Here is a 25881-nt window from a genome sequence, read left to right on the forward strand (position 1 = left end):
GGCTGTTTCTTAGCACTGTAAAAAGTTCCCCTTTCTTAATTCGAATTTCATTAGGAACAGGGTCAAGTCGACTACCTGAAAGAAATTTAGCGATTTTAAGAAAAGGGGGAAACGGGGGACATTGGTATTACATGCCTTTATCAGCTATACGTTGTGCTACAAAACAAGTAAAAAAAAGTCATGAACTTTTTGGAACTTTTTTTGTAGCACAAGCAAAAGTCAAAATTTCAATTTCTTTTAAACATCAAGTAGTAGTATTTTGTGATACGCATACTAAGTAATTACTTCGTACACAGTAAAGATATTAATAACTGCAAATTAAAGTACCTACCTGACGATTCTAAATTCATGATACAAAACTTTAATTTTTCTTACTAACAAAAGTGTAACGACCGTATAGTAACTGTCAACAATTTGGTGTAACTCACCAGTATCAACGAATAGAAACAATTACTCAACTTTGCGGGCATGGGATGAGCGCTGTGTCGCAGAAAAAAGGAAATTTTTTCTAGTTCACAATAAAGGGACTTATAGTGTAAATTTCTGGCGCATTTTTTTTAAATTTGGGAAAAATATTTAAAATCGATTTTGTCGTCGTAATATGGTCGTTTGTCCTTATGTGCGCCGCCACCTCCCAGCCTTGATGAATGTCAGAACATATAGGAGGGCCAATATAGACTCGGATCACTACCTCGTTGGCCTGGTGGTCCCAGCTCGAATAACAGCACCACCCAGAAGCCCCTCTGACAATCAGGTGAGAGTTAACACTGAAGCCATCCACAACACAACCCTCCGCGACACCTATAAGAGGGAAATGGATGCCGCAATAACCGCAGTCAACAGAGGACGTGGAGATGAAGCATCCACAAACGATCTTCACAACCACCTGAAGAACGTTATTATTGATACGGCCACAAACATACTTGGCCCCAGCCGCAAAAGGAGTCGGAACGGCTGGTTTGACGATGAATGTAAGCTAGCAACAGAACGGAAGAATGCCGCATACCGAGTAATGTTACATTCTCAAAGGTCGCAGCCACGCGCAGAGACATATCACGAACTCCGTCGAGCGGAGAAGCGACTTTACAGACGGAAAAAGGAAGCCTAGGAGAACCAATAAGTCTGTGAACTAGAAAAGTACAGGGAGCAACCGCACCAGGCGCGGAAGTTTTACAAACAAGTCAGCAGGATGAAGCCTTATACACCTCGATGCTCATCCTGCCGAGACATAGAGGGAAATCTGATTTCCGACAGAATCGGCATATTGGAGCGATGGGTTGAGTACTTTGATGAACTACTGAACAACCAGAACATCGGCGAGTTGGAGGTCCCGCCAACTGAAAACAACGGACAAATACTGCCACCACCAAGTTTAGGAGAAACAGTCCGAACAATTCATCCGCTAAAAAATCATAAGTCGCCAGGAGCCGATGGAAATACAGCCGAATTAGTTAAATATGGAGGCGACCAGTTACACCAAGTGGTTCATCAACTTGTGCTCAAGGTATGGGACAGCGAATCAATGCCTGACGACTGGCAACGAAGCATTATCTGTCTCATACATAAAAAGGGAGATATCACACAGTGCAACAATTATAGAGGTATCGCGCTGTTGAGTACCATCTATAAGATATTCTGCGTTATTTTGTTAGGCCGGATAGCCCCATACGCCCAGAACATCATTGGCCCATACCAAAGAGGCTTCGGCGACGGAAAAACTGTTGGAATATGGACAACAATTGCACCATCTGTTCGGGGGGGTGAAGCAGTGTACTGCAGGATAGACTGATGCGGAACATAGCTCCCTGAGGCCAACCTATCTTTCTCTAAGGATGAGTTGTCTCTCCTCTGGGACGGTGTGTGCCTTTTCAGGGGCCAAGCCTCTCGTCTACCAAGACCGTTAGTGAGTGGTGATAGCCACACCCTGTACTAGGTGACCCTACTATTAACAAAACGCTACGGATCTAGACTGGGGAGTCGAAAAACACCTCCCCCAATCCAGGGTGTCATGCGAACCGTGCCCATTGGATAGTTTGCAGTCGGGGGTAACTGACTGTATTCGAACGGAGCCTCACTGATACCTGGTCGCCTCAGTGAGTAAGTTAGATCTTACCGTGCTACGGGGGGCTATGGCACGGCGGACCTCTTAACCCCCATACTCGTGGGAATCAAATGAGTACAAAACTGGAAAAAAAAACAAAAACCAAAAAAGCGGGGCCCCGTACCACACCAAAACTGGTTAATCAGGCGGAGGCACGTCTCCGAATTATTGAAAGCCAGGTGACTACACCCAAGAAGGGAGAAGTTGGGACGTCAAGCAGTGGATCCAAGGTGAGCATTGGCATACTGCATGGACTACAGCCAACGAACACCACTGCTCAAAGAGCAGGGACCAGCAAAAGCATGTCTGAGATAAATATAACAGACGTCAGGAAGGAAACAGGTCTCAGTGGCGCCGGGGTTAAATGGTACCTGCGCTATCTGAAGGAACGCCTGAAACCAGAAGAGGCCCTTAAGAAGGCTCAGGACAGACCTAAGCCATCTCTACCGGAGCCGAGAAAGCGGGGAGCAGCAGAGATCAGCCCGCATGAAGGGAATGCTCCCAAAAAACCCAGACCTGAACCCACGGGAGGAGAAAACCCGGGCAGGTCAGGAGTGAAGGCAGGACCCAGGAAGCCCGGCATTAGCTATGCTAGTGCGGTCAAGGGCATTCGACTGGCCATACTGCCAAAAAGGTTTCCCGAGCAAATACTCACTCGGAAGGAACAGGAAATCATTGAGGAACTTGTCGTCAAGCAGATGATCAAGGGTTGGACGTCGAAACTGGTGTTCACCGGGATACGCTTTCGACCAGGCCTTATACTGATGGACTGCGCGACAGAAGGTACCGCAGAATGGGTCAGAACCATAATTCCTAGATTGCCAGGCTGGGAAGGGGTGGAACTGTCAACATGTGCTGGAGATGATATACCAGGAGCCCACATGGTGACAGTTTTTCTCCCAAAGGCCGCGGCAATAGTAACAGAAGACCTTATGAGACTCCTAATTGCTCAGAACGAAGATCTCCATACTCGACTATGGAGAGTCTTCAGAAGCAAGGTGGAGGGAAAGGGTAAACTCCTCACGATCGGGGTAGATGACCGATCCCTAGAGGCAATTAAACGTCGGAGTTGTCATATCAACTACCGATTTGGCAACATACCCGTGCATGTGCACAAGGAAAAGCCAAGGAAAGAGACCTCGGAGGAGGCATCGGGTGGAAAACTTACCAATGTCCCTGAAGAAGTCGCGGAAGCCATAGAGGCGGAAAGAACTGGATCAACCAGGGAAATAGACCTGCTGCCCAGTGAAGAGCAGAAGCTGGACGACCTAGACCTAGGACTCCTAGCGCTCAGAGTGGACAACGACGCGCAGGAAAGCTCTATGTCGGAGGAGGAGGGTGACACTCCGACAGTGGAGAAGAGCTCCAAACAATAACGGAGCCAATGGCCAGCACTAAGATAGCCCAGATAAACCTCCACCATGCGAGAGCTGCATCTGCAGTAATTGCAAGGGCAAATTCCAAGGAGAACATTGGAATAGTGCTGGCTCAGGAGCCCTGGGTGTACCGGGGGCAGATTCGCGGTCTGCAAGGAGGAGACATGCAGGTAATTTGGGACTCCTCTTGTGAAAAACCAAGAGCTTGCATAATTCTCAAACGTAATCTAAAATACATATGTCTTTCAGAGTTCTTAACCGGGGACCTTGTGGCTATCCAAGTCTCATCGGAAGCCGGGAGGAGCACTCGAAAGGTAGTTGTAGCATCGGGATACTTCCCAGGAGACGAGAGCCGGGCTCCACCGGAACAAGTCGCAAAGCTGACGGAGTATTGCGAGGAGAGGGCGTTACCACTTTTTCTCGGCGGCGATGCCAACGCCCACCACGAAGTGTGGGGAAGCAGTGACACTAATCGTAGAGGTGAGTACCTTCTCGAATTTATTCTTAGTAATAAGCTAGAAATATACAACGTAGGGAACACTCCAACATTTGTGCCCAGCACCAGACAAGAGGTACTAGATATAACTCTAGGAAATACTCTAATGAACGGGATGGTCAGGAATTGGAGGGTGTCGGATGAACCCTCAATGTCTCATCACAGGATAATCAGATTCGACATTGAAGGTAACTCCGAAATAAAAATAATAATAAGGAATCCCAAGAGAACGGATTGGGAATCCTACACAATGCACCTGAGCAACAACATTGCCCACCTTCAAGGGAGCGGTGACATCAGGAGCGAATTAGAATTAGAAACGGTGGTGGAAGACCTCAACACAATCGTCATTGACGCATATGAGGCCAGCTGTCCGGCCAAGACAGTCAAGTCATCAAGGGATGTACCATGGTGGAACAGAAACTTAGCCAGAATGAGAACGGAGGTACGGAAACTCTTTAACCGGGCAAAACGAACCGGGGACTGGCGGAGGTATAAAAATGCACTGACTGCGTATAGCAGCGCCATCAGGGAAGCGAAACGGAACAGCTTTAGGGAATTCTGTGAAGGGATTGAACACATCACAGAAGCAACCAGGTTGTACAAGGCTGTAGCCAAAGACGGGAGAATATCCTCTGTCTGCTTGAAAAAGGAAGATGGGACATTCACCGAGAATGAGGAGGACAGGGTACACCTGCTTCTCAGAACTCATTTCCCGGGGTCCTACCCCTCGGCGGCAGGCGACAATAATCTGCCTGACACCCCAACAACGAATAAAAGGGGAAGGAAAGAGAGCTGGAAACTAGCAAACGAGGTATGCTCAGAAGCTAGGCTAAGATGGGCAGTGGGAATCTTTCAACCAATGAAATTTCCCGGAGCAGATGGCATTTTCCCAGCACTTATCCAGAGAGGCCTAGGAATTATCTTAGAGTCTCTTCTGAGGGTGGTAAGGGGGAGCATAGCACTGGGTTACATACCAAGGGCATGGAGACGGGCAAAAGTGGTCTTTATTCCGAAGGCGGGTAAAAAAGATCCTTTTCACCCTAAATCTTTCAGACCAATCTGCCTAACATCGTTCGTACTCAAAACGCGTTTTTGGATATCGAAGGAGCATTCGACAACACATCGCACACAGAGATACAGGATGCCCTGAGCCGCAAAGGAGTGGGAAACACCCTGGCACTCTGGATGGGCAAAATGCTAGAAAGCAGACAAATAGAGGTACAAACAGGTACAAATTCTATTATCATGAACACCACTCAAGGCTGTCCACAGGGCGGAGTACTATCGCCGCTGATGTGGAGTATGGTAGTGGATGAACTCCTGGACGTGTTAACTAATACTGGAATACAAGTCCAGGGCTACGCGGACGACATTGTTCTAATCTGTAGGGGCAAATATGAAGATACCCTATGTGATAGAATCCAAACTGGATTAAGGGTTACTAGTGCCTGGTGCAGGAAGGTGGGACTGCGGATCAACCCAACCAAAACCACCATAGTACCATTCACTAGGAGGCGTAAGCTGGATCACCTGAAAGCCATAACATTACATGATATGGAGGTGAAACGAGAAACAGAGGTCAAATACTTGGGAATCACGCTAGACCAAAAATTACTCTGGAAGACACATGTCGGAAACACTTGTCGGAAAGCCACGAGGGCTCTGATGACTTGCAGATCCATAGCAGGAAAAAAATGGGGTTGTAGCCCGAAGATACTACTTTGGATATATACTGCAATAGTAAGACCAATGATTACCTATGGAGCGGTAATCTGGGCAGAAAGAACCCAACTCAGCACAAAAGCCAAGAAATTACATAAGCTCCAAAGGCTGGCTTGCGTGTGTATCAGTGGGGCAATGAGGACATGCCCAACGGCATCCCTGGAGGTCCTTCTGGGATTAACCCCTCTCCATCTGCACATACAGATGCAGGCAAGGAGATCAATATTCAGGATGGCCGGTAGCATGAGTGAGGCGGGGAGCTGCCTAAATCGAAGGAAGATTGATATCCTTTCTAGGCGGTTTCCCGAATTACTGATACCGAGGGACAACATGACAACGAGGTTTCACTTCGATAAGAAGTTTGAAACACGTTGGAGTAACAAGGCAAACTGGGAGAGCGTGGCTGCGACATACGGCTTAAACCAGCAACTGATTACTTGGTACACTGACGGATCCCTCACAGCAGAGGGAGCGGGTGCCGGTGTCATTGGTCCAAGGAAAATGTACTTTGAGCCAATGGGCAGGTACACTAGCATATTCCAGGCAGAAATTTACGCCATAGACAGATGTGCCTCCTTTAATCTGCAAAGGAACTACAGGGGGCAGAACATAGCTATTCTCACCGATAGCCAAGCAGCGATCAAGGCACTTAGGTCCAACCAGGTGAACTCTAAACTGGTATGGGAATGCCTTGAGAGACTGAATACACTCGGCTCGTCCAACAAAGTCTGGATACTTTGGGTTCCAGGCCATGCTGGGCTGGAAGGCAATGAGGCAGCGGATGAACTAGCCAAGAAGGGAGCAGGGATGCCTTTATACGGGCCAGAACCCTTCTGTGGAATCGGAAACGGTTTCATGGCTATGAATCTAAGAAACGAAGAGAAACGGTTGAGGGAACTATATTGGGCAGGCCTACCAGGGATGGAGCAGTCCAGAGTGCTTATTGGGGGATACGAACCCATGCGCACAAAGGATTGCTTAAACCTCACCAAAAAGAACCTTCGAATCATAGTGGGAATTCTCACTGGTCATTGTCGGCTGAACTACCACCTAGGGAAGCTAGGGATATCTACGGACACTGCCTGCAGGTTCTGTGAGGAGGAGGACGAAACCTCTATGCGCGTCCTGGGACAGTGTCCGGCACTTGTGCAAAGTAGGTCGATACATCTGGGAGAACACTTAATACCAGATGCAAAGCTGAAACTTCTGGAAGTGGGGAACATACTAAAGTTCCTAACGGTTACAGGCCTGCTTGAGATACTATGATCAACAGGTACACTATAACCAGTAAAAGGGGCACAATAGTTCTTCAAGGACGCGGTGCGACTTTCCCTTAACAGAATAATAATAATAATAAAGCCGCCTATGATAGCACAGCCAGGGTAAAGCTGTACATGGCCATGAGAGAATTCGGTATCCCAACGAAATTGATAAGACTGACTAGCCTGACCCTGACCAATGTGCGAGGTCAAATAAAAGCAGCAGGATCACTCTCAATACCATTCGATATGAACAACGGTGTGAGACAACGGGATGCCCTATAACGTGTCATCTTTAACCTGGCCCTGGAGAAAATGATCCGTGATGCTGAGGTAAATGCAAGAGGTACGATCTTCTTCAAGTCCACCCAACTACTGGCCTATGCTGACTATATCGACATCATGGGAACAACCACCCGAGACGTACAAACTGCCTTCATCTAGATCGAGCAGGCGGCGATTGGCGTGAGATCTTGGGCTGCACATCAATGAAGGCAAGACAAAATATATGGCGGCAATGTCAGGACCGAAAACGAACCAACCAACAACATCAAACCGCACTGGTCAAACAGGAAGAATAAGGATAGGAGAATACAACGTTGGGACCGTTGATAATTTCTCCCATCTAGGGTCGAAAATCACAACCGATAATGGCTACGATGAGGAAATCCGTGCACGGTGGTTGTCAGCCAACAGAGCCTATTTCAGCTTATTAAACTCTTCCTCTCGAAGAGTCTCACCATAGGGTCAAAGCTCTTACTGTACAAGACTATGATCTTGCCAGTCCTCATGTATTCCTCGGAGACTTGGGTTCTTAGGAAGAAGAATTGCGAACTCTTGGCCGGGTTCGAGAAAAGAATCGTTCGAAGAATTTTTGACCCCCAACATGAGGGTGGACGAAATCTATGAGCGATACCATGACCGTCAGGTTGTGGATAAAATCCGGCTCAATAAGTTACGATGGGCGGGTCACTTAATCCGTATGGATGAGGATGATCCCACCCGGAAAGTCTATAAGGGCAATATCGATGGTAGAAAAAGAAGACGGGGCAGACCCTGCCTGAGATGGAACGATGACGTAGGTCAGGACGCCAAACAACTTTTAGGGATATCGAATTGGTGGACCTCGGCGCAAAACCGAGATGTCTGGAGTTCCTTTTTAAAGCAGGCCTAGACCGGATACCGGTTGTTGCGCCGTTGATGATGATGAATGTTGTAAATCGCTTGATGTCTGATTGTGAGATAGCCAAGCGGCTGGGGCGGGACTGCTGCATGCGACTGATATGATTCCATCGACCATCACCGCCAGCAATCAAAATCTGTTTGGGATATAATTGGCTTACAGATACCTTGACGGGATTTCTTTCTCCTCTGAATTCATCAAATCTTAAATGAAAAATCCCCGTCTAAGATACGCGGAGGAGCGAAACCTGATACAGTCGAGTCCTTCCCAGATTCCACTGACAATCATCGTTACGTCATAATAAAAAGCACTGACATCCCGACAATTTAAAGACTTGATCTCATTCTGAAAGTTAGAATACCCCAAGGGTTAATTGAAACAAATGAAAATATTTCCTGATGGGTTGGGGGATGGTGATGGCGATGGTCTGTTTCTACGGTTCATAGCCGCATCCCGGAAGATACCAGGCGACCACCAGCACTTTCTCCCCCCGCTATGCCATCCATGCATACCACAATCCTCCTACAACTGAGCCCATAGACGCTCGTCGCTCATCCTGAACAACAAGCAAAAAACCGAAAAGACGAGAGGAAATTCGAATTCCTGCAGTCAAGTCACCCTCCTCCCGCCAATGTGGCAAACGAACAAAACCCAAAATATAACACGAAAAGGTATTTTATTGCTTCTACGGTTTCCTACGGGAGGATTTCAGGCCTCGAAATTATGTTGAAGGAATTTGTAATGAGGCAGATGACAAAAGTTGGCATTATGGACTTTGTCTGATTTTTATGCAATAGGCTTTTTTGCGGCTCGTCTCCCACCTACCCACGTGTACCCCATATCCCTCTTTAGTATTTTTAATAAACATAAAATTTAGCGAAACAATACGATGTTATCTCGGTAATAGGCTTAAGGTAAGGGATAATGATGCCAACAATATGTTCTTCGGTCGGCAGATGAAATACCACCGAGATCCTCGTGACATGGCTTAGCTTGTTCTGCGAAACTTCATATATTAAAGAAAATATTCACATTAGAAGGTATTGCGTCGCATTGAAATGGATCAGAAAGCAGCCTCCCCTTATGACATATGCATGCGAATGGGTATCCGGAGCTGCTATCTCATCCTTAATCAAAAAATGTTTTGTTGGGTTCTTTCTTTCCTGCCGGGATAACTTTACCAAAGGTTCGTAAACTCCGTTTGACACAAAAGATTTTTGGGAAGCTCCTTCTACTTTACCAACTTCGCCAACAAGGTAGGCAGATATTATCCGTTTCCATCTCCAATGTTGTAAAAAATGAATTTATAACCAGTTCTTCGGCAAACTGAGGTGGTCAGACCAACGTCAGTGCAACGAAATAGTAATATTAGGAAGGACCCTATTTAAATGCCATTCTCATCACAGGGAAGAGAAAAGAAAGGTGTTAGATGTTCAAAATTGCTGCAAACAAAAGGACATACCGTAACATCCTCGTTGCTCTCAATCCTTATCCCTCACTTCCGATAGGATAACAACCTATCTCCGCAATATCCATGTTATTTACAAAGTGTATGGCCAGGGTGAGTTCTCTGTTCCCAATTTACTTTATAATTTCCTTAAATCTCGTAACCCGGTGCTTATGGAATCCTCAGTCCTCATGATTTGTGCAGCGATTCACGACATTGGCAGAATGCTTAGAACGTCGCGGAAGGATCGGCTTGCCAAATTATATTTACTTCCTTTCCCGTGGCACGTAGCCCATGCAGTGATCCGATCTTAAACTTCAACCAACTAACATTATCTGTAAAATGGTGACCCCGTCTATTGTTTCGTTCCCCACACCCTCACGCGTACGGGATTTTCAGGCGCGTTGCACAACAGTTCCGCCGCGTTGCTTTCCCGATGTCGCCACATGGTACATGCGGGCTATGAGGTTGTATGTTGCGATATTCCACAGGCGATAAAGCGGTGCTTGCTCGACCTCATTGCACTCGATCTCGAGGGAGACTGTGAGCCATTCTGCCCTCCCAAAAGGACACATCGGCAGTAATCATGGAACGCGAGGTGGAAGAGCAAATCCGCTTCGTAGTGCATCAGGATGCCGAGCGCCGTAACGAGCATAGATGCGACTTCCTCGAGGGAGAACGGGATTCTTTTTTCTCGGCCGACCAACTCCAGAGATCACTCTTGCCCAAACGTACGTTAGTCCGTCATCATGAGTTTAGCAGCATTAACCAGTGTAAGCTGCCTCCCTTCTGGTGCTCCAGCCCAGGCTTATGGTTTTTGCAAATCGAGTGACATTTCGGGGTACAACTTGACCGTGTCGCCAGCGCCAGCAAGATCTTGGACAGAAAAGTACTTGGTGGTTAAGTCAGCCATCATCTTCAGTTTACCAGATTTCCCAGACGCACAGCTGTACAAGCTGATCGAACTGGGCGACCCTGATAGCTACTACCTCACATGCGCTCCCTCGCTGGCACAAGCATAGCACAAAACGTCATTAGCGTCGAATGGCTGGACCGTTTATCGCAGCAATCACGCAGAATGTTGCCCATCATCAGCAATCACGCAGAATGTTACCCCTCATCAAAAAACAAACGCTGGATGAACTCGCAGCCATGGTCGATGAGATGCATCAAATCAGCACATCAACATCAAGCCGGGCGTCGCCAAGCCACGAGGGCTCCACCATCAGTGTACCCATTCGGTAACTCCGGGACCGGTATTGCTGGTACCATAGCAAACTCGGTACCCTGGCTATACACTGCTGGAAACTCTACAGTTTTCTTTTGCAAAACTCTCCCTGATCCCAGGGAAAATAGAGTCGCCGCTGAGACCATTCGCCGGCGAAATATCCGAGAAATGGCTCTACGCTTCCGACAGCAGTACGAAGATACGCTTTCTAGTCGCCTAAGACTCTGCTCCCCATCGTTCCAAAGCGGTACACAGCCAAACCCCTTCAGAAGCAAGGTCTGACATTGCAAGCCGCCAACGGGACACTCATTTTGACCATCGGTATCAAGCAGCTCACCCTGGATCTCGGGTCACGCTGGGCCTTCCACTGGCCGTTCAACATCGCCGACGTAAAGACGGCCATTCTTTGAGCTGTTGCTCTTTGTCACTATGGCGTCTCATCGACCTAAGCCACGGACGTTTCCTGGACGGGCTTACCAGTTTCTCCATGGCCTGCACTATCAGCGCCGTACCAACACCATTGCTTCCGGACGATCCCCATGGCGACGCTTATTCTGATATTCTCTCCAAGTTCATCAAGGCCACTGTTCCATCTGGGGAGCTGGCCTCGATCGCTGACCTGCCGATCCATCACCATGTCAAATTCATGGGCTAGCCCCCTGCATCTAGAGCCCAAAGGCCCCGGCAAATAGCGAGTCACTGGCGACTACCGCCAACATAACGCACATACTCGACCAGATCGTTACCCACTGCCCATCATCAAAGACCTCCTCCAGGACGTCAGTGGTTCGGTTTTCACGGCCATCGACCTAGAAAAAGCCTTCCATCAAATCTCGATGGCCACAGACGACGTATGCATGACCGCGCCAACTACGCCCTTCGGCCTTTCTGAGTTTCTCGGCATGCCGCTGGGTTTGAAGAACGCCACGCAGGCTTTGCAGCGCACCAAGAACCACCTCCTCAGAAAGCTCCCTTTCGTTCGGGCCTACCAGGGCGGCATCTCTTTTCTGACAGTCACGACTAGCATAAACGTTACTTGGACCAGCTCTTCGAAACGTTGCCCCAAGCCAAGTTCCGGATTAACTGTGGCAAGTGTCAAGTCGGCCTTCCAGAGGGGCCCTCCGCCGGATTTTTTGTCAATAGCGAAAGCTTCCGCCTACCACCACCGAAGACGAATGTTATTATTGAGTTTCCGAAACCGGCCGACTCATCGCAGCTTAGGAGCTTTCTCGGCATGATCAATTATTACTCGCGTTGCATCCCCACCCCAGCGCCAACCGCCATTCTCTGAGCTGCTAAAAGAGTGCAAAACCAAAAAGTCCAAGGTAAGGAGCAGCGACCTAACGGCATCTGGATCCTTCTGGGTTTCTTTTCCAGGAAATTGTCGAACACCGAGCAGCGATACTCAATATACGACAGCGAGCTTTTGGCAGTCTTCACGGTTATTAAGTGTTTCTAGCGCATTCTCGAAGGGCGGAATTGCGGCATTCACACCGATCCTCTCCATCCATCCTCTCACCTTCGAACCAACGTAACGCTCTGAGAAGACTTCGCCCAGACACAGTGGGCAACTGGATTTTATCAGCCACTTCTACGCGCGCCTGCAATACACGCCAGGTGCGGACAAAGTGGTGGCCGACGCTGTCTCACGGATTGAGACAGTCTCTATGGCCACAGCGATATCTGCGAAGACCATCAGCGAGGCCCAGGCCAAGGACATTCAGCTTCCTCACTTCCTGGCCAGTCCTCGCCTCAAATTGCACCGGTTCAATCTTGATGGCCACGAGGCCTCTATGCGGAGCTCTGTGGGAACATTAAGCCGTGCCTGTCGTCGCCAAGCTTCCGATACGCCACACCAGCTCTCTCACCCGAGCGGACGCGCTACCGCCAAGAGTTCTTCTGGTCCAATCTCCGTAAGGACGTTTTCTGCTGGGTCAAACAATGCATTTTATGCCAGTCTCGAATTTTCGAATTTCGGACGGGCGTTTTGACCATATCCGTCTAGATCTGGTCAAGCTGCCTCACGATCATCGACCGCTACACTTGCTGGCCTCAACCGGTTCCCGCACCGCAGTAACCCCCTTGACCGCTTCGCTGAAAGTACTCTTGCTAGTCGATACCCTTCATTTTCGGATCTCACTGAGAACTTCTACAAATGTTTTGCCTTGCATCGGCTTAATAAGCAGAGCCAACGGTCTAGTCCTTCTTCGTATCCTCGTCTTTTCTGCTATTTGTTTTTAATTTATAGCCTCTTTGTCTTTGGATAGACGGGTCTCTGGCGGAGTAACCAATTGCATCCTCAACAAAACATATTAAGCAATTGTTTCTTTTTGTCCTTCTTTGCCTTATATTTGCGGGACCTGGAAACTACTTGGATAAAGTCTCCTTCAAGCGCGTCGTCCTCTTTCCGTTTTTTCCAGTTCGCTTTAAGTTCGCAGGTAACCCATTGCACCTGCAATCCGTTTGGGGTTCGCAGTGTTCTAAGGGGGAAATGCAGCTGTTTCTACTTTCCCCGCATTTTCCGCTGCTTTCCACGTTCCCCTGTAGAAGGAGATGCGGTCCAGTAGTTCCTTCAATTCCGTCAGTCCGTTTTTTGACGCCTTTACTGGCATTCCTCTGGAAGAACGTTGCCGAACGCATACGCTTCACCACTGTCACGCATTTCCTGATGAGCCTTTCCTCTTCGACTCTAGCCAGAACGGTAGACTGCACTTCTACTTGGTTCGTGTTCGAATCCACCTGCTCAGAACTAGCAACTATGACTGGGGTTTTTTCCGGAGCAGGGACACTACAGGGTATTGGAGTCGCCGTCAGTTGCGCTACTTGGTAAATGTTCTTCTTTATTTGGGCGTCTCAGTGCCACATTACGTATTACAGCCCTCGCTGCCTCTTTCGTTGGTCGTTGCGGTAGGCAACGCATTTTAGTGCTGCTCCTAACACACAGTCAGCTCTTCCCAGCTATATCGTCGATTTTTTTGTGAAATTTGATTTATTCTCCATGAAAATTTCACCGGCGCATCATGTGCGTAGAATCGGGCCGCAATAGTCAGGAACAGGTTGACCCTCGGGGACACAGCTCCTGCCGCAGCTTCCTGAGGCTTGACCTACGCTTAGCTAATCCCGGAACTCACGGACGAATCGGCGTTCACTCGGTCTACTAACATCAGTTCAATACACACTACCCAACCAGGGTCCCGAGGGGTCACAAGGTGGTAGGGCAGACCCGGGCTCACACCACCCCATCTACGGCTCCGTCGTCTCCCAGTGTGTCCTGACGTTTACCGGTCATTCGCGGTTCGCTCTTCACCGAGCGGCTTTCTCGAGGCTACTACTTAGGACGCAGCTATACTGCCAGCTAGGAGGTCAGAGCTACTTACTCGGACGTCACTTACCGTATTGTAATTGACCCGTTAAAGGTCACTGGCGACCCCTGAGATAGTAGGGTAGGTTTTAAGGACTGCAATGCAAAATCACCCTCCCACCCTCCTTTAACACCTTGGCAACTGTCGCTAGGATGTTGACTTCGACTTCAGCTGGAGCCCCTCAATAATTCATTTTCCCTGAATATATTTTATCGATCCCACAAGTGAACACTATTGTACTGCTTGGACTAAATCACGTATGCACGTTTTTTGAGCATTTGATAGAGAGTTGGACGATTGTCCGATGGACCATTGCAATAGGAAAGGGTAATGGAATACGTTCTGGCACAATGACATTGAGAGCAAATCCATAAGCCCTCATTGTGGTATTTGTTCAGACACAAAGCCAGCATGGTAGCTACGTAACGTCATGTGCATAATTTCCCACTCGCATAAGTCTCTCAACTCCTGGGCTCCATTCGACTGTACGAGAAAATCCTGCCTAAACCAAACCGGATATTCTATTTTGGTGCAAGGTAATCCTATATAATTATCCAATGCTGTTCCGAATGATTTGATAATAATCAGCTCACATTCGTATCTATTACTCCATTAGAGCGCTCCCGTCGACCCAAGGACACAACCACGGGAGTGCATGTTTCCAACCCCCAGCTGTGCTCTCTGTCAGCATCCCATCATAGCGTAATTCATCTCAGACAGGATTGTTGACAAAACTTTCTTGCCATGTTGTGTGCTTTGTTTCCTGGCACATCCTGATTGTGATGGAAGTTCGGAGTGATAGCTCCGAGACAGCTGAATGATGACATTGTGAAAGATAATGACGGCTTCAATTCGACTACATGAGTTGATTTAGCTGAAACGTCTGTGTCTCCTTCAAGATGACGACGCGAACGAGGACGATGACGACTCTCCAGCACTACAAATATTTGCATCCGTCCTGATAGCAACCTGGGTTGTACGAAATGCCACTGTAAAATTAATTAAACCTCCTGTGTTTTGTTACTTGTTCCATTTGAGTAGTTGGCTCCCAGTTTTATGTACATAAACTACAGTAGTTGGGATAATTGTTTGAGAAAAATTTCGCTTGGAAAAGTCAACTGAAGGAGAACAACATCGAAGAGATTGCAGAAGGCTTGGCAGGACCGGGACTGCTGAGCACATATCCCAGGGCTGCAATTAGAGAGAGAACGGTCCCGGACGAAGGACTCAAAGGGAATCTGAAAATAATTGGAAAACAATAACTAAATGAAGCTTTCTGATGCACTTTGGAAGGTCATCGTCTCCGTGCCGAGGGTTCACTCCGTGCATAGTTTGCACAAGTCAAAATTGCTTCTGGAAAATAAACATTCCATCAAAATAATTGATAGTGTGTGGAAACTATCTAGAAGCTCCCTGCAGACTCACCCAGCTCAAGTACAGATCACGGAGAACAGCTCCTGGCCAGAACTCATAGCCCAACAGTTTCCATAATCATCCGGGACTCATATCTCGTGCATTGAAGCACGCATGAGTCATTATAACTTCATTCCTCCCGACCCATACCTAGTCCATCCCGAACTTTCCCTAACTTCTCAACTCAATTCATCGTTTCCCTAAAATTCTTTTACAATAGATACTCCCTGGCATAGACATTTCTCTTGTACTTTTCGCTGTTGTATCATCATGGTCCGTTCCAACCCCGAGTCCGGGAAGGCAAAGGAAAAGTTACAGCGCTTATTGCATGAATGGGAGGAAAGAAAAAGAAAAATGACGAAATGTTTTCATATTGGAAAGCACGCCTAGGGCTATAATCTTTCAAATAAAAGTGCCAAAGACCACGACCAGATATTTTATTGAAAGTCGTAGACATGTTTCATATCAGCCCCGATGCGACTATATTCGGTTTCCCGCTTTGAATACGTACGTGGTGTCTCGAATTTCAAACTCCAAATGCGATATTAAAGTGTACGTAAAAGCTTAAATCTTTCAGATACTCGTAGGAAGGATATTCTTAGACTGAGATGATCCCGCTTGAGATTTCGATATGTTCCACGGCCGAGGTGGTGAAGGAATTACTCGGGGGATTTGAGCCTTCAATAACTGTGCAGTATTTCCTCAATTTCTTTTCACTCCTAAACCGATTTTATTACTTGTTCAACGTGGAAAAGTACGAAACTAAAAATATCTTTGCTAGCCCCGAAGGACTCCCTCCCACTTCTCTGCCTATATCCTCGCGGGACCGCCGTGAAATATTACTTCGCGAGGAGGGCTCTGGTTTACACCAGCACAACTAAGTCACGCGTCCGTCGCGCTTTCCGAGCTCGCTCCAGTTCCATCAGCTTCTCCTGTATCGCAGTTACTGTTCCGCTTATCGCACTTCAGGTTGCTGAGGACCTCAGCATCTCCTCCACGAAATTATGTGGTCCAATAACTACATTGAGGGCATCGTTTAACCTTCTCACGGACAGCGGAAGATAACATACTCCGGGTCCTCGGGTGTAGCGGCGCATTCGGGACAGTCTGAAGACTCAGCCGGTAAGGAACTGCGTTAGGTGGTAATTTAATTCTCCATGCTTGCGCTCGACCCATCTCTCAATACATGGGATCAGTAATGGGCCCAGCGGCCCTTTTCGGAATTACCCCACCGTTGCTTCCATCTCCTGTATAGCTCCTTCCTAGTGACTTTTAAGAAGCCCGCAGTCACTTCAGCCGGATTCACCCTCCTTCTCTGGTAGAGACAGTGTACCTCATTCGCCAGAAGATCCAAGGGAATCATTCCCGCGATGACATTTTGCACTGCACTGCACACCCTCCGCGCGATTGGCCAGTATGCCGAACTTACCCTTCCATGGTTCGCTGTGTTATCCAGTGCGCACGCCCAGACAGGAGCCGCTTATAGCAGGATGGATTTCACCACTCCTGCGATAAGCAGCCGGCGACTACATTTTCATCAGCAACAACCGGTATCCGGTCTAGGCCTGCCTTAATAAGGAACTCCAGGCATCCCGGTTTTGCGCCAAGGTCCACCAATCCGATATCCCTAAAAACTCGATCTTCCCAAGATGTCGATATCGTCATCATAGGCCAGTAGTTGAGTGGTCTTAAAGAGGATCGAACCTCTTATATTTATCTCAGCATCACGGATCACTTTTTCCAGGGCTGTCGAATGGTCTTGAGAATGATCCTGCTGCTTTTGTCTGGCCTCGCACTTTGGTCAGGGTCAGCCTAGTCAGTCTTATTAATTTCGCCGGAACACCGAATTCTCTCATGGCCGTGTACAGTTTTACCCTGGGTATGCTATCATAGGCGACTAACAATTTCTCTTTCGCTTGCCACAGAGAGAAAATCTGATCTTTTGCTGTTTTGCCTAGAGTGAACCCTCTTTGGTATGGGCCAATGATCTTCTGGGCGCATGGGGCTATTCGACCTAGCATGTAGTCAGTTTGGTTGAAAGTTGTCTCGTCTGGAGAGGCCCACGTGTGTTTGTGGACCGCTTTCCGCGCAAACAAGGTACTTCCAACAACCATTTCGTGCGATACTGCCAACTGAATAATCTGCAGTCCATTATCATTGGCATCCTTATGTAAGCTACGGGAGCCAACGTATCGCATGAATACGGGATCCGTCCCTATTTCACTGTTGAAATATCCAAGTATGATTTTGATATATTCTTGGGATAGGCTTCGAATATCTGCTCAACTGCCTCCTAAAAGGTATCCTTCTCCTACTCTGCAGTCCCCTCTGTAGGATCGTGATGAGGCATATATTTCTAAATTTTCCTCGCAAACACTGAGTGCATAGCTTTCCCTTAAGCTTTCAAAGCCAATAATAGTAGGTTTCATTATTGGCTGACTAAGAAAGCTACGCCCGAGCGGGCCTCTGCTGAACGCCTCGACGCCGAAACAACTTTTCGTGTAGAAGCTACCGTACTCCACCACTTCTGACGAAATTTTGGTCTACATCAGAAGCAAAACCAACTCAACTTTGTCACTTCTCTCATGTGTGAAGATGGCGAAGAATGGCTCACCTTCCAAATAACGTATCCCCACGACTTCGATACTATCTCCCAATTTTCCTTTTGACCACAAGAAGTCTTCGTCAAGCCATATCAGATGACTAAGCTTCCGGAAAATTTTCGGCCTGCCCGCTTGCCTCGCTGAACTTAAATGGTTCTGACAACTTTAGACAAAACGTAAAAGGGTCTATAGACCAAGCTGTCGGATTTCAAACTGTCTGCCTTACCATCCCAACATCACGTCATCTGCATTTCTGAAACCTGGTTGAATGGCAGGATTTTAGATTCCGAGCTTTCCGAAGTCTACTCTGCCTTTTATTGTGACAGGGACTGTGCTGCGCTTGGCAAGACTACGTGCGGAGGTGCCCTTACAGCTGTTAAGTCCCCTCTCCATGCCGAAATCATCTTTTCCTCTTCTTTCTCCACCTACGATTCTGCCACCGCCATACGTATGCCCCTTTATTATATCATGTGTACATCCTCCCTGCCTCAGCTCCCCTTCTCTGTACGAGGATTTCTTCGACAGATTATTTGTACCCCTGACTTCATTTCATCCTCCGTGGCGACTTTAATCTTCCTATGCTCTCCTGTCCCATTAGTCCTGGCTTTCTCTCTCTTCCTAATAACTCCACCCACCCTTCCTTTCCTTTTTCTACTTTCATGTATACCTGTGCCGCCCACCAGTTTAAACTTTCTAGAAACCACCTTCCTGTGTACCTTTCTTAATCCCATGCCGCCTCTTACGTTACCCCTGACGGCCATCATCCTGCTCTCGAGTTCGTTGCTCAGATATCCCGACTCCAGTCTCATGTCGCGCGCAAGCCAACTAAGTTTAGCATTCGTAAAGCGAACTTTGAAGGTCTGAACTCAGTCCTAGCGGCAATCAGCTGAGTTCGCCTCCTCTCTCCATTGACATGTGATCAACCACTCAACACCTTCTATACAATTTTATCTAATCTTCTTTCCTGCTGCGTCCCCTCCTCTCCTAAATGCTTACGCTCTTACCCTATCTGATTCATCACTAAAGTCCCCAAAAAACATCGCCAAAAACTCACTACGAGGAAGAAGTTCCTGTCTTCTAAACCTATGCTGACTTAGTGTTTTCAAAACTCTGCGTTCCTCGGTCAAACCCTATGTAAGTCCACAAACGAATATTTAACCAGTGTTGAAGACCCGCCAAAGCGCGGAAACCTGAAACCTTTTTTTCCCACATTCACAACTCCCGCTGTGCTGCCCAGCAATCCTCTCCGTCCATTAAATTCTCTGGCTCCTCAGCTAACCCCCCCCCCCCCCCCCAACTATCTTCTGAGTTACTCTGCCGTTTTATTTTTTTCTCAGTCTATATTCCCTCTCCTTCCTCCGCTTCCATCACGCAAGTGAATGTACCATTCCTCTACTTACCACTGTCCTTGACGAGAACCTCATTGGCGAACTTGTCGGCCTTGATTACAATGGTCTTCTAAACCTCTTTTTGCTTAAAACAGGTCAGTCCTTCTCCCTTTTCCTATCCTTTACTTTCAACAAAAGCCTCGAAAAGAATAATTTTCCCGGCTTGTGGAAAGAGGCTCTGATCATCCCCATTCACAAAAGTGGCGATCGTACGCTTTCTAAGAATTACCATCCCATTTCCCTCCTCTCCTCCTGCTCGAAAATCTTGGAAAGATATGTCAACGACTTGTGGTCCACCCACTTTGACCACCACATAGTGAAAGAGCAACACGGCTTTGTTAAGCTTGCTCAACTTTACCAACTTTCTTTCTTCTTTCTTCTTTCTTTTAGATTACCCCTCCGCCCCTGCCTTCCGAACTTCTCCTTCCTTCAATTCGTAGATCCTATCTGGATTTAAAGGACAAAGGCTGAAGCAGAAGAATAGGAACCCCTTACGAGCAATCAGATCAGTCACTTAGCGATCAGCATTAGATTTAGAAATTGCCTCCTGAATGAACGTAATCAGAGAGGAGCTGACTGACATTGCCCATGATGATCGCTTACGGTCGCTTGCATGTTGCGATCGCCACTTCTCTCAGGGTGGGAGAGGTGCAACGCACCAAGTTCAACATCGACCGCTTATATGATCCAGTTGTTGGTCGACAGTGGGAGAGCTATCTTGCGCATCCGATGGCCGCGTCCCAAAAGGACAGCATAAGACCTAGCTGACTGCGCAATCATCGAAGCGGATCGATGAACGGAAGAGAATGAATGCTCCATTGACTGCTACGAGTGATAATGGGCGTGACGTGCTTAAATTCGTGACCGTGCAAGAGAGTTTCGACGTAGTGTGCACTGTGACAAAAGGAAATTTGTAATTGCGCTGGTCATGGAAACGAAGGATACTACCGAACGCAATGATTTCAGAACTGTATACCGCATCATAAAGGAGCTTACATGAAGTCACAAATCTTTCGATGGTTCTGTGAGGAACGTTAAGGGTCGACTCCTCATGCGCGATGGCGAGCAGCTAAAGGGATGGAAAGAGCAAAACAGCTGAGTTTATGGTAGGCTCACTGCTTAAACAACGTATTACCAATAATGAGGCGGTATAAGGTACAGAAATCCACTAACTTCCCACTATGATTATCACGGTTGCCGAAACCGTGTTTTCCCATTACCTGTCCGGGCAAGATGTTGGGATTCAGATTACCCATCACGATCACAATGTCTCCTTTGGGAAGCCTCTCCTGAACTGCGTATAATTGCTCGTTGAAATCATCCTCCTTCGTTATATCGGAAATCATCGGATTAGTGCCTACTACCATTCGACTTCCTAGGGCACAAAAGCACACAAGACGGGAGAGAGGGGGGGGGGGAATACTCTCCAGAGTCCAACCAGCTTACTTCAGTTAGGGCCAGATCGTCCAGCTTATATCTTAGGAATTCTAGCTCGAGTTGGAGAGAGCGAAAGTTCTGAGGACACTCGCTACCGTTGTCAAGGAGCGTGCGCACATTCCAAAAACTAAGTTTTCGAAAATACACGTTTCTTGGGAAGCCTGGGATCGAACTGGAACACATTCATTTCGTTTTCCCATCTTTCTGGCAATTCGTGGATTCTATCTCAAAAGAACTTAGCGCTTGGCGGCCAAGAATAAATCAAGCTACTTTTTGATATCCTGTTCTGATGTGAATCGTATTCCAGTGAAGGCGTTCTGCATCGATCGAGATAAATGGTAGTCGGACAAGGAAAGTTTTGGGCTACAAGGCGGGTAAGCCAAAACTTCCTAGCCGCTGTTTTCCAAATAGTGTTTGACCGATATTGCCACAAGAGACAAGGCGTTGTCATGGGGGAAAATTATGAACTCATGTCATGTCGCATATTCCAGGCGTTTTTCGGCTATTGATCTTTTCAAACAGATTAATTGTGATCGGTAGCGTTCTCCATTGATGGTTTCGCCGGGTTTTAACAACTGATAATACAGCAGACGCTTCAGATCACACCGAATTCAGAGCATAATCTTCGCGCGATGGACATTCGGCTTTGCCGTTGATTTGACTAGTTGGCCGGATTTCACACATGATTTTTTGCACTGGGGGCTGTCATTATGAATCCATTTTTCATTACCAGTAATAACCCGATGACTTCCTTTTGTGGCGTTCCAACAGCCTTTCCCCTTTCAACGTCTCTCGGCTTCAGTGCACCTGGCACCCAATTTTCTTGCTTTATAATGTATCCGGGTGCTTTTAAACGGCGAAATGGCCGCTTGAGTGACTCCCAAAGGTCCTGTGAGCTCTTCTTGTGTTTGACAACAATCTTCATCGAGCAATGCTTTCAAATCTTCATCTTTAAATTTGTTTGGCTGTCCAGGACGTTCTTCGTCTTCCAAGTCAAAATCACGACTTTTAAATGGTACAAACCACTTTCGTTACGTTCCCTCAGCTAGAGTGTTTTCACCATAAACTTCCACCAAAATACGATGACTTTCAGAAGCAGTTTTCTTCATATTAAAGTAATTAAGAAGAACTCGCCGCAAAAACACTTTTCTAGGCACAAAGTTTGAGATATTTGCGTGAAAAAAATTATTGTTGTTTACATTTCAAATGAATGACATATACTGAAAAAGACACACAATGACAGTAGCTTTCCAACATATGTTCGGAATATTGGAACGATGGAATAATGTTAATCAAGTTACGTCATCTTTTAGCAAACGTCATTCCATTGCATTGCATTGTAAGGAAAGCCAATCAGCAGATGTGTGCATGAATTTTGAAGTATGTTCTTCCCCAAAACTACCCCAAAGAAAAAATATAGGAGTTAATAAACATATGTATCACGAATTTTTATTGACCTAGAAATACGAAAGAAACGAACAATTTCCCAAAATTATCTTCCATTCTATTTCCACTTTCGGAAGTTTTCACATTTCCTCGGCACTACGTAAACAACGATGAACTCCACACAACAACTTTTCCTCCAAAAACACAAATTACTTTGCCCAGGCCAAGAAGAAAGACAACAGGAAAATATTTATAGTTGTTTTATGAAAAACTAACAGGTGTTTCGTGTTAAGAATAACTTTTCCTCGCGGACGATTTCCGTGGCGAATCAATTTTTCCGGGCTGGGGTCTGACAAGGGCTAGGCTGCGGTGAGAGCGCAGTAATTGCGCTTTTGAAGGGATGTTTGGTGAAGACTGCAAAAGGGTACCTCCGTGAGAAAGTTTAAGAGATGAACCATTCTGTCTGGTAGCTTGCATTTTTATTGATATTTTTAAAAGAGGGGGGGGGGGGGGGGTTGTCAGAATATACATGGGAAAAGGAGGTTCAAAACCAGGAAGATAATGCTGCCTTACCGGTCAAGGGCTCTTTCGTTTTTGCAGAGAATGTAGTTTGAAGTGGCGGATGACGCATATCCTGGAGGTAAGTTGATACGTTACAGCCTTCACGGAAAGTCCTCCCTTACCAATGTGTTGAGAGAAGGTCAATCGCATCCCTAAACACAGTAGTTTGATTGCATGCACTACTATTGAGGGGATTAGTCCGACTCCATTGAAGAATTCAAAATATTCCCATTACATGGTTGCAGAATGTCTCCGGATACCTGACAAAGTATGTAAATGAAACCCAGGAAGTTTCACATCGCTCCCCAAATCAACGGAACACTCACACATTTTCAAGTGTGAAGTTGCACTCTCCTATCAAAGCAAAAGTTGGTTTGAATAGCTGCAAGGGTTGCTCTCCAGGGTAATATCCAGAATGTTTCTCGTTGCTTGATACACTAAGCCTTTATCCGTATCAGAGAAACTATTCATCCTGTTGGTCCCCCGGGACTATGCTCCCTTATAATACTTGAAAGAAACCCTCTCATAGCTTTTGCATTATAAAGTCCACCAAAACCCCACATTCAATAAGATTGTGATTATATGGTGTCTACATTTTACGTGCATATTAACCATAAAGGGAGTTATTCAGAGCGCCTCGGAGAAATACGGAAGTCAGGAGATGTTACGGATGAGGGAGAAATGCACACTCAGTGGTTGGCGTATGCATACCTTCATGACAACCTCATGTCCTGTTTTATTAAGGAGGCGCTATAATCGAAAATTGAAAACCATAGCTGGGTAAGATTTCGGGTTAAGAGGACCGAAAAGATGGGGAACTTCCTTATAACTGAATTTTGGATTAGGGTGGCAGGATGGGGTTTTGTGTTCAGATGTGCAGACAATGTACACATGCGGGTAATAATCACGCATAGAAATTTTGCATGGATTTGAAATAGTTTATTCAACTCTATTTTCGTGAGGAGGAGGGTCTTGGTTCCTTGTTCCGTGTTTCCCTATATATCAATTTATACTAACGTTATCTGTTATCGTCTGAGTTCGGATATGTTTCCACATTTTCAGTTATCCTGTGCCTTCAAAAGTTACCATCCGAAAAAGGTACACATATATAATGAATCTGCAAGGATAGAATAGATGGAGGCATTTATATAATTATTAATATGAACTAACTCCCTCTTCGATTTAAAGGCTCACTCCTTCCCTTTTCCTCCTCAACCCTGTAAAACTCTTACTACAATAAAGACCATCCTCCAAAATCATGGCCTGAAGATTTCGAGCAAGGACACAACCTCAAAGGCCACGCCTTACAAAATATCTGGAGCAAGGGGAACATCAGTCGAGGATGTGATCCACCGTGATTCCTTCTTTTCGATCACGGCACTCTGGTCCTAAGTTTTACGGAGCGCGATCGAGCCGTTTTTTCTTCGTAAACGGGATAAACGCGGATTCCCATAATTAAGTAGTATGCGGACCCACACATCGGAAAGGAAGCGTGAATTTTTGTGAAAATAACATGCGAGGGATAAAAGGACCCCCACATTCCCGAGCCTGGGTAGCAAAGAGACGTCCAAGCACCTACCGATGGAACATTTCACTGGAGCTTCAATATTTGCGGGCGGACATTCACCATCAATTTTGCCATGTTCTAGGTTTTTTGGTAAGCTCTCCCTTCTTGGTCGTCCTCGGCCTCTCAGGATAGTCTTCTGGCCATCGCAATCTCTATTTGTCATTACAACTCTGCCATTCTGGATCAAACATCCTCCCGGGCGTTTCGAGATGTTATGCCAAACTGTGGAGCTTTAGACATTCCTTTTGCAGACCGCCAATTCCCGCCATCCACTCCGAGGCTGTTGTTGTCAGGTTCATAACTGAAAAATGACGTCAATCACTTTGAACGGAATGTATTGTTGGTCGCTTGCCGAAAGATTTTCTAGAAATGTCCACTACTGACCCTAATGATTTCAAGGCAAAGGTTACGCCAGAGATGCTTCCTTCACAGCCAGTGTTTAAAACCACGAGCCTCGCTCTTACCACCATATCCAGGGTCCCTCTACAAACCGGATCCTTCAGAGCATTACAGCCGCATCGAAAGCCGACCATCGTCCTCATTCAGTGTTAAATAAACACGAAAAAACGTTATCCTTAAACACCAAAACCTCGGTCCTGGACAAGAACCCGAAATCCGGTGCGTCCCGAACTGGGATAACAGCGGTTCCCAATAAGTCACGACGCCAAAGATCCTTGTTCCGTTATTGTTTGTTAATTGGCGCTGAATCAGCCTTGCCCCTCCCCTGCCAGAAAACTGCCCTAGTAATTCGCGAGCAGTTGTACTCTAGTGCATGCCAATTAGTAGGATGCGGATCATGTTAACCACGACCTAGCCCTTTCCAATTCAACCGTAAAGAATGGATTCCACCTCTCTTCACTCTTTGAGAGAGTAAGGCTAGAAACCTTGACTACCTCACTGAAAAGAACGAGGTAGAAAAGGCCATCAAACGCGAATGTCCGGATTGGCATCACGTATGTGAACTTCCGAGGCCAGAAACTCGCTGTGGCAGAAACACGCGAGGAAGCGAGAAGATCAAAATTGGTTGGGTAGTGTGTAGGATAGGAATCCGGGCCGCCCCAACCAAAAGGTTACAAATGTATGGATTATAGGCACACGTCTGTAACCTGTCTGTCGGAGACCTGACAGAAGGGCAACATGCCGCAAATGCGGTCGGGCAGGCCATTAAGCGAACATCTGCAACGAAAAGAAGAGTTGCATCCTACGCAGGGACCCTGGCGCGTCTGATGAAAACGTCGCGCACACTACGGGCTCGGGGTGATGTCCACTCTACAGAGCAGGACTAGAAAGAGCTAGGACGTGGCCAACATGATTCGCATCCTACAAATCGATATGCACCAGAGTACAAC

This window comes from Hermetia illucens, chromosome 4 (assembly GCF_905115235.1).
Source record: "Hermetia illucens chromosome 4, iHerIll2.2.curated.20191125, whole genome shotgun sequence".
Lineage (NCBI taxonomy): Eukaryota > Metazoa > Arthropoda > Insecta > Diptera > Stratiomyidae > Hermetia > Hermetia illucens.